This window comes from Sinocyclocheilus rhinocerous, unplaced genomic scaffold, assembly GCF_001515625.1.
Source record: "Sinocyclocheilus rhinocerous isolate Xijiao unplaced genomic scaffold, SAMN03320098_v1.1 scaffold297, whole genome shotgun sequence".
NCBI classification, from domain to species: Eukaryota; Metazoa; Chordata; class Actinopteri; order Cypriniformes; family Cyprinidae; genus Sinocyclocheilus; species Sinocyclocheilus rhinocerous.
Window position 1 is genome coordinate 1217293 of NW_015649240.1, and position 11041 is coordinate 1228333.

The window sequence follows — 11041 nt, forward strand, 5'->3', positions numbered from 1 at the left end:
CAATTATATACTTATTTTCACATAGCTATGAGAAGCGTTAAACATGGACACGCGTGCGGTTGCTGTACTGTATTAAAGCTTTAATCAGGATAAAACCGTATATTAAAAGTTAACATAAGCAGTAGCATTTACAAATAACAGCGTATCTAAAAGTATGAGACAACAACAAACAAAAAACATAGGCCTACCATTAAAAGCCGTGCTTGCACAGGTTCTGCACGATCCTCTTCAATAATATCCTCTGCTTCTCAATCGGGCTCAAACTGATAAGCGATATTAACGACGCCGTTGTTTACAATACAACCGGAGCACATGCTGCTGAGGTGAGGGGCAGGACGGTTAGACGGCGCACCTAGAGGCGGTTTAGCCAATCACAACACACTGGGCTAGCTAACCAATCAGAGCCTATCACCTATTTCTGAGGGAGTGGCTTCATAAAAGAAGGAAATTGATCAGCACTTTTCTCAGAGAAGGGACAGAGCAGTGTGGAATAAAGGTAAATTATGTGGAAAATAATGCGTTTTTTTTTTTAATCGAAGCATTAACACATTTTAGACTGCACCCCATAAACACAATCAAGCCTAGAAAACAACCACTGAACCACCCCTTTAAAACAAAATTTCTGCTTAGTTTTGTTCATAAAACAGTTGCAAGGGCCCATATGCTACACTTTTGTAGCATGCAATACGTTTCCCCTAAAGAGCACTTGTAATGAGGTTTCTTGAATTGTAAATTAGTTTTACATGAGCACTTTCCACACTTTCTCTAGTCTCAGCATCACATGACGTCCATCTGATAAATAATGCAACAAAAAATGGCAAGTGCTTTCTTTTGTGCTCTGATTGGCTAATTTTACTCTCCTAGTAGCTAGTAAATTTGATTATATTAAATCTGTATATTTTCTGTTTTTGAGTTATACTTGGTAAATGAAATAGTGTAATTATTTTGTTTACTTTTTTATTTTTTATTCTACTCTCATTTCTGCTACTTTCTTTTGTGAATATGATTTTATATATATATATAATATATGCATTCGAAAGATTTTTAAATGAGTCTCTTCTGTTCAGCAAAGCTGCATTTATTTGATCAAAATTACAGTAAAAACAATAAAATTGTGGAATGTTATTAGAAATGCAGCTCTTCAAGTGCAGCATGAGTGTCCAATACATACAGTTGATTCCAGAAGAGTTTAAAAAGTTAATTATTAACTTATTATTTTTTTATTTCTTCAGTCTTGTTTTGTTCATTTTTTTGTTTCTTTTTTTATTGTTGTTTTTTCCCTTTTGTTAATTTTACCTTTTGTTTACTCTTCCATTCATCTGTTATGTTCTGTTCTTTTGTTTGTTTGCTCAGTTGTTCATTTGTATGCTCTTTCTTTTCTTAGTTTGGCCATTGTGTTCATTCTTTCTTTTTGTTCTTTGTTTGTTTTTTTGTTTTTTATCATTATTTTATCTCATTTTCTCACCAATACTGCATTATTTGATCAAAAATATAGTGAAAACAGTAACATTGTGAAATATTGTTGCAACTATTTTCTATATGAATGCTGATTTGCTGCTGAAGAAACATTTCCTATTATTGTCTGCTTCATATTTTTGTGGAAACCGTGATACTTTTTTTTTTTTTTAAACAGTTCAAAAGAACAGCATTTACTTGAAATTGATTTTTTTTTAAACAGTTCAAAAGAACAGCATTTACTTGAAATAGTTTTTTTTTGCAACACAACATGCTGTAACAAAAGTAGTGCATATAACATGAGGGTGCTTAAAAGAATTTCATTTTTGCCTGAAATATTCCTATAATAGCACCTTAGAAATCAATATTAGTTTCATACATATAAACATGATACAGACTTATCCAGAGAATAGAATCTGTGCTCTTTCAGTCTGTATCTGGAGTGTTTATAGAGCTGGGTCACGCAAACTATACGTTTAAGCTGCCCTCGTGGGGCTTTACATTGATGTGTCTCCTCAGATGGGATCATGGATCGATAGCTCCCATCTCTTAAGTGCATCACCTGCCGTCCACATCTAAAAAGCCTTCAATGCCACACATAAAGACTTTTCTCGGTATGTCTCTCTCTTGTCCACCAGCCAGCTCTGATGAAGAATAATTATTGCGGTCGTAATAAATCTCTGTGCATTCATACAGGAGAGATGGACATGTGCCAGAGTCTCTGGAGCGCTTCGCTGGGGTTACAGGAAGGAGAGTGTGATTTCCTGTCCTTGTGGTTTGAATCGGTGGACTTCTCATTACATATATGGAGCTTATAATTATACGTGCTGTAATGAATCTCAGCGTAGATGGCTTTTATTATTATTGTTTAAAGTGCACAGCATGAGAGCGAGTGAGCTGATGCGGGGACAGTATGAGATAATTGAATTGAGTTTAAAAGAATAGTTCATCCAAAATAAAATAAAAAGTGGCATCTTTTAGTCACCATCATGTCTTTGCAGACTGTATACATTACTTTCTTTAGTGAAATGCTTAAGAAGAAATTTTGCAGAATGATAAAGCTGCTCTTTTCCATACTAATGAAAGCGAATGCAATTTACATAGAAAAATTGACTATTTTTTTATATTGTATTACATTACACCTTTTTTGGTGAACTATTCCTGTAAGTACAGAGTTTGTGTAATTTTAACTTTGCTTAAAAAAAAGTTATTGATTTGGAATTTGGATAGTATTGTGTTTTTAATTTTGAACGCTTTGATCATTTTATTCCAGTTAGATTTTTTTTAGACGTGTGTTTCTGTGTTTGGGATTTGGCGGCTTGTATTATTCTTTTAGTTTGCACTAATTAATTAATTAATTAATTATTTCCTAGGGCTATTTTTTTATATTGTATTACATTACACCTTTTTTGGTGAACTATTCCTGTAAGTATAGAGTTTGTGTAATTTTAACTTTGCTTAAAAAAAAGTTATTGATTTGGAATTTGGATAGTATTGTGTTTTTAATTTTGAACGCTTTGATCATTTTATTCCAGTTTGATTTTTTTTAGACGTGTGTTTCTGTGTTTGGGATTTGGCGGCTTGTATTATTCTTTTAGTTTGCACTAATTAATTAATTAATTAATTATTTCCTACTACTTGTTTTACTTCTCTTTGGATAAAAGCGTCTGCTAAATGACTAAATAAATAAATAAATAATTAATATTCCATTACCCAGCTGAAACGGGCCCTACGGGAAGAATCTGCATTATCTCTGTGAGAAACGCTCGCTCCTCTTCTCTTCCGCTTAGATCTGTTAATGCAAATAGAGCACAGCTGTGAACAACACTTCATCTGAAGGTTGTAAATGATCGTTTGCCTTGTTTTTGCTGAAGGTTTGATAGAATCTTTACTGCCGTTCAAAAGTTTAAGGTCAGTAAGAATGCTTTTATTCAGCAAGGCTTTGTTAAATTGATCAAAAGTGACAATAAAGACATTTAGAATGCTACAGACGATTTCTATTTCAAATCCTGTTCTTTTGAACTTTCTATTCCATAAAGATTCCTAAAAATCACTGTTTCCACACACAAAAAAAATGAAGAAAGCACAACTGTTTTTAACATTGATAATAATCAGAAATGTTTCTTCAGCAGCAAATCACCATATTAGAATGATTTATGGATCATGTGACACTGAAGACTGGAGTAATGGTGCTTAAAAATTTAGCTTTGGATCACAAAAATAAGTTACATTTTAAAATATATTAAAATAGAAAACAGATGTAATTTGTAGTAATATTTCACATTAGTATTGTTTGTACTGTATTTTTGATTGAATAAATGCAGCTTTAGTGAGAATGAGAGACTTCTTTAAAAAAAAAAAAAAACGGTTAAAAAAAATCTTACAGACCCCAAAAGTTTGGTTCATATTTCTGAGATCTTCATTGGTTCTTTTTGTCCTTTTTGATTTTATATTATCTCTATTTTAGGTTCATGTATTTAGAAACAGCAGCATCATTCTCATTTTTCTCTGCACTTTAACTCCTCTTTCGTTGTGCAAAGGGTTGTTTTATTATCCACCCAAAAAGCATGCATGAATGCACACTTGGAAAATAGAAAGCCAGAAATAGTATGCAATCAGTACACCGGATTTGAGAACTCTTATCATTTGGTGGCAAAGATGAATGTTTTAAGTGCGGCTGGTTTGCACAAAAACACTTTTGCTTGCTTCTTATGAAAGATTTTAATAGTCATTACTCATTCGACACAGTTGACACTTGAGCCGAACTTTAGACGTCAGAATGGTTGCACAAATAAAGTAATTATCCTCTCTTTCGCTCACTCTGTTCATTTGCTCAGATTGACAGGTCTGTTATTGTCCTGCGCTGACCCTCTCGGTATTATCCAGCTTTACTCTGACAAAACACAGCTTTCTCTTCTCTGCGATATGTCAGCGCTATTGTTTGAAGAGTCTAATCGGATGGGTGTTGCGTGGTATTCATTCAGAATTCTGCTGAGTAAACGTTTGCTGTCGTAAATGAGACGAGGTTTATTTCTAGTGTCTGAACTGACAGGTCTGGACGCTGGTTCCCGTATGCCATCGTGGTCAACAAAGTCTGAATGTTGTGATTTGTGGTTTTTGTGTGTGTACATGCATTATAGGGTCGTGTAGTTGTGCCGTCTAATATCCCGGTCCTAACACCGATGGAAGAGAGAAATGAGCAGAATAAATGGATTGGGAGGGGAATGAGAGTCTAATCATGTTTCTTGTCAGAAAGCAAACGGTCTTGAGAGCGAACCTCCTGTCCTCGTGAGGGTCGTGTATGTGAACATGTTGGGGTGGTTTCAGTGACTGAAAGGTGCATGATGGGACAGCTACACACATACACACACAGACACATTTATTTCAAAACCAAGAGCTGCCTTGGTTTTACTGCCTTTCAAGAGTAGTGCGCTGACTGAAAAGTAAACTAAGCTAACAACATGGTACTCTAATAAGTAAAAAAAATAAGTACACTACCATTCAAAGGATTTTAAAAAATGCTTTTAATCTTTTAATTCAGCAAGGATGCTTTTAATTTATCAGTAAATTTAAGCTAAGTTTAAATTTACTAAAACTGAACTAAATATATATTAAATCTAAATAAAAAATGTAAAAAAATAAAAAAACTAATAAAAATGACACACACACACAAAATTTGTAAAAACTGAAATATAAATGAAATCTAAATAAATAATTTACAAAAGCACATTTTTTAAAGAAAATATTTTAATTCAGCAAGGATGCATTAAATTGATCAAAAGTGAGAGCAAATACATTTATAGTTTTACAAAAGATTTATATTTTTAAAAGAAATGCTGTTCCTTTGAATTTTCTATTCATCAGATTAAAAAAGAAGTTTCACAGTTTCCACAACAATATTAAAGGGGACATCGGATGCCCATTGTCCACAAGTTGGTATGATTCTTTAGGGTCTTCATGAAATATCTGTAACATACTTTGGTTAAAATTCCTCAATAGTAGTGTAAAACAACACACTTTTTACCTTGTCACAAACAGAAACAACACACTTTTTACCTTGTCAAAAACAGCTCTGTTCACAGCGACCCGTTTTGGTGCATGTCTCTTTAAATGCTAATGAGCTCTGCTCACCACACCCCTCTCTTCCGAGGAAGAGGAAAGGCGATTAGCAAATATTCATAAAAATATAAAATGTGGGACTTACTTCTGGAGGTGCAGCTGGATTACGAACAGTGGGTACTGATCCATCCTTGAGTTTGAACTTTTTAGCAAAACCTGCCTTGAATCGTTCCTTGTTCAGAAAGCAGTCTAGAGTAAAATGATTTGCGCAGATATAAACTCATTTAGGTAGATCGGGGGGCGCACTCCCTTCAAAAACAAAAGTAATCCACTGCGTCTTCAGCGACTCAGATGTCGGGAGTAAATGACCACTGCTACACTCTAAAAAATGCTGGGTTAAATACAACCCGGTGCTGGGTAAAATAGGGACAAACCCAGCAATTGGGTTGTTTTGACCCAGCGGTTGGGTTAAATGTTTAACCCAACCTTCTGGGTAGTAACCCAACCGCTGGGTCAAAACAAACCAATTGCTGGGTTTGTCCCTATTTTACCCAGCACTGGGTTGTATTTAACCCAGCATTTTTTAGAGTGTATATTCATTCTTACATCCAACAACAAAACTCCTGTAGGCGTCGAAACAGTGGCGGACTGTTTACAGCTCACTCAGGGCAGGTCTATGCTAAAATGGTCGTGTCCGTCAACAGTCGTGGGAGGGGCCTGTGGGCGTTGAAACTCCTATAAAAGCTCCTATGATGTCACTTTGCCAAGAATCTGTGAATGACTTGATCTGAGAAAATGCTTATGATATGTGGGGATTTAAAAAAAAAAAAAAGCACTGGATGGATTTTTATGTTTTTAGGGTCTTTGTGTACACACACTCCCAACCCACATTTGAGCTCAAACACCATGTAAAAGTGAATTTTGCATCAGATGTCCCCTTTAAGCTATATGCAATTGTGGTCAACTATTAAGCACAAAATGAAATATTTTAACTAAGTTTAAGATTACTAATACTTAAAATTGCTCTATATTTAATCTAAAATACAAATAAATATAAATCTAAAAAGAGGGCTGTCAATCGATTCAAATGTTTAATCTGATTAATCACATCCTTTTTCAGTGATTAATCGCGATTAATCGCACACTTCATGAAATTAAGCATAGACCATTTATCTTGTTTCAAATGTTTATTTTGTCATCATTTGCTATATCCAGCAAAGTAAACCAAAAGATTGAAGGGTGATTCTCAAAAATCTGTATTTTCTGCAACTTAAAATGATCTAAACGCTTGCAGAGGAGCAAAATTGGGTTAAAGGGTTAAAATAGAAATTGTGCTTCAGTAATTTTGCGTTAATTGTATTAAATTATTTTAACGCGTTAAGGATTGTAAAATTAATCGCATGAGTTAACGCGTTAACGATGACAGCACTAAACAAATAATAAAAATGTCAACAGCACATAAAATTACTAAAACTTTAACTAAAATTAAAATGAAAACTAAATCAAAGAATTAATAAATGGTATAATAATAAATAAAGAAAACATAAAATAAGTTTAAAATCATTTATACTTTTAAAATATTAAAATATTTGTAAAAATAATAAAAAATGACGAAAGCACATAACAAAATTAGTAAAAATTTACTAAAATAAAAATGAAAACTGAAAATATAAACAAAAACTAATTTAAAATATTAATAAATACTATAATATTATTTAAATATTTAAAATACATTTAAATACAAAACTGATATTTTAAATTGTAATAATGTCACAATATTGCTGTTTTTACTACATTTTTGATCAAATAAATGCAGCCTCAGTGAGCATGAGACATTTCCTAAAAAATAAAAACATTTTTAAAAATCGTAAAAAAAAAGAAAAAAAAAAGATAAGGTAATCTAGCAAAATTATTGGGTAAAATAATCAATACTTACTTGAATCTATTTTTCGTTTTTGAATGATATGTATTTATAATTAATTTCTCTTTGTCCTACGTTTTGATTTTTTTATTTGACTTGATGCAATGTATTCTGGGATCCTCCTTCTCAATGCTGCCTTACATGTTTTATGCTGGTGACTTTTTGAAACAGTCATTTGCATCAAGAACGCACCTGTGATTCCTGTAGCTCGCTAGGTTTTGGATCCAAGCTTCACATTGAGGAATTTTTCACTCATGCGCACTTTCCAGAGCAATCTGAGAATATCATACATGCCCTTGCTCTTAATTTGAAACCCGACCCTGAAATGTGCTCTTATGCGGACACACATGCACACAGGTGTGTGTGTGTGCGTGTGAGAGAGAGAGAGAGATGCATTAGTATTCTTCTGGCTGTCTCGGAGCAGATAGATGGGGAGCAGAGAGACGCTCAGGGTCACTGGCATCAGGATGAAAATTTCTCTCTCCGTCTGTGTTATCAGTCTTTTTTCCTCTACTTCCTTTCTTGCGTGCTTTGTCAGCGCCCTCTCTACCTCATTCTTTCCTTCTATCTCTCCCAGTCTCACTCTCTCACTGTCTGCTCCCTCCTTTCACCCAAATAATTGGTCCTAAGTATATATTGAATATACTAAACAAAATCAGCGCCAGTGTTGAGTAACATATTTATTTCATTAAAGTTTCATTTTTAGGACAAAGCTGTCTTTAACTTCACGTTGTTTTGTGGTCAATCAGTAATTGTAATCAGTAAACTGATTAGTAACCCTACAGTGTTTGAGTATTTTTAGAAAATTTTTAACATCTCAAATCATTTGATTCAATTCTCAGTTCATTTTGAGTTGGACATGACAATAGTAATGACTTGAAATTTCAAGAAATTTCAAGTACTTGTTAGATTGATTCAGGCTGATTTTTTTTTTTTTTTTTTTTATGCTCAAGCACCATGTTAAACGATGATTACGACAAATGATGATTACAACTAACACAGAAATAAAAACTAAAATAGAAATAACTTTTAAAATTAACTACAATTAAAATGAAAGCTGAAAATATAAAAACAAGCTAGTTCAAAATGTTAATAAATTCTAATACATAAATAATAAATAAGCTTAAAATCACTAAAATAAAAATACATCAAATCTAAATAGAAATATTAAAAAACTAATAAAAATTACAAAAGCTTACAACAAAATTACTAAAACTTTACAATGAAAATGAAAACTGAAAATATGAAAGCAAAAGCTAATTCAAAGTATTGATAAATACTGTAATATGTAAATTAGAATTAATTTGAAAATTACTAAAGCTAAAACTCAAATAAATATAAATGAAATTTATATAAAAAAATTATTTTCAACTAAACAGTTATTAAGAAATGAATAAAAATGGCAAAAACATGCATCTACTAAAACTTTTAAATGTATAATGAAATCTGAAAATATAACAACAAAAGCTAATTCAGTATATTAATAAATACTATAACAATATATAAATAATACTAAAATAACACTGGTTGAAGTTTGTGAAAATTATTCAGTTCCAGTATGTTATGTTATGTTATGTTATGTTATTTAAATGGAACTGGTTATGAATAAGAACATACATTTCATTTGATTATGAATAGTAGGTATACAAATATTTGCTAATGCAAATTTTATACACGCCTAATGAGTAGTCTCTCACCATATAGAGCTTTCCAAATGAGTCACTTAAAAGGTTCAGTTAGGATATTGCCTGTAGAGGACAGCTGCCTATGTAGGCTGTAGACAGCAAAGTGGATCACTAGGTGTTGGAACAGAGCCTCTGTCTGTTTGTTCTGTGGGTAATGAGCAGTAGATTGTGTGGCTTCATGTCAGAGCCACATTCATGCACACTTTTAGCACTTACCTTCACTTCACTTCACTACACACACACACACACACACACACACACACACTCGCCTCTGCTTCACTCCAGAACACACACCTCATCATGTCCGCACTGCTGACCCACACACACATGCACACCTTTTGGCCTGGCCTGTGTGGCCCACACCTGATTACCTTAGATGAGAGGAGCACTCCAGCTGCATTCTGAACACTCACTCACTCACTCACTCACACACACACACACACACACACACGGTGGCTCAGTTTCTCTGCCTCCTGAATTCTGATGGACTGATACATCTGACAGTACTTGAGATTTTTGACATTAATATCAATAATTAGACATGTTACCTCCCTCTTGTGTCAGTTCCAAAATATTATTTTTTTATTTTGTGAGTTTTGTAAATATTGTTAAATATAATAAATATAATCTAGAAAAGTGTAATGTTGTGTATATCTCATTTGCTTTGTTTTTGAATTGTATTATGTATATGTCAGGAGTGTATGAGCCATTGGTTGCTCTGTTCTCTAGATAGCGATACAACAGAATACAACGTTCAAAGAATCCAGTTTATAAGCGTTTTAAAAACTTTTATGCAAACATTATGGAAACATTCCATTTTATCATTTTGAAAACATTGTGTAAGCGTTACTTTTGAATGTTCTATGAACGTTCAGTAAGAAATAGTAGCATTTTAAAAAAGTCCTAACCAGATACATCGCAATGCTGTGACAGACGATAAAAGGTATATTTTCCATGTTCGTTAGAGTTTTTGTCCTAACCAGCCACAACAGCAACATGCAACAAGTGACAGGGGATTCTATTTTAGAAATGGTTTCTATTGCTGAGACGTGGCTGTTGGAACAACAGTACACTAACTATAACGATGATTATGTCAAATACTGATTGTGTGCTTTATTCATTTGTTAAAATGGTTTAATGTGAGTTTAATTGGGTTTGTTAGACATCCAACTAAAATGTTTCAGAAAAAAAAGTTCCATGAACGATGTGCAAAGAAAGTTTTTATGCAAACATTTTAAGAACATTATTAAAGAACAGAGAACTTTGAATAAACGTTCAGTTAATGTTACTGGAAGAACATTGTTCATAACTTTGAAAGAGCCTTGCCACAACGTTAGCCAAACTTCTGATAACATTCTCTTTTTTTATATTTGATATTTTTATATTGTATTTGGATGGGTAATCAATGACTTAAAGTTAATAGTATTTTATTGTTAATGGTATTTTATTTTATCTTCTTGTTTTTTTTTAAATGCTTTGTGGGGTGATTTAGTATTTGCAATTTCGGTTTGAGCATTTGATTTATGATTTGAGCATTGAATTATAGATTTTTTTATGACAGGTTTATCCTGGGTTGAGAACGAAAATTATATATCAAATACAAATTATTTTTAATACAGTTCATGCTTCCCAGAATGAGGAAATGAAATTGCATTTGAGATAAGGTTGGGTCAATAGACGATGCCATCGTCCATCGCCGATGGCTGATAGACACCACAATGTTGAGCCGGCATCGAAACCCCCCCCCATTCCCCCAGCATCCCAATACCATGTTCAGAAAGAAAATGACTGGTAGGCGGAACTCCTAAAGGGAATAAATACGAGATGGGAGGAAAATATATATTTCAATATTTTTCCTTGCAGTTATATAATTGGGTAATTATACTACATATATATTTCGGCATCAGGGAGCCGCTATTAT

General features: G+C 33.1%; 1 protein-coding gene across 1 annotated transcript in view; it reads left to right on the forward strand.

The window, feature by feature from the left end:
• Positions 1-11041, forward strand: part of pigg (phosphatidylinositol glycan anchor biosynthesis class G (EMM blood group)) — a 107394-nt gene that overhangs the window by 68332 nt on the left and 28021 nt on the right. The gene's annotated exons all lie outside the window — the stretch shown is intronic.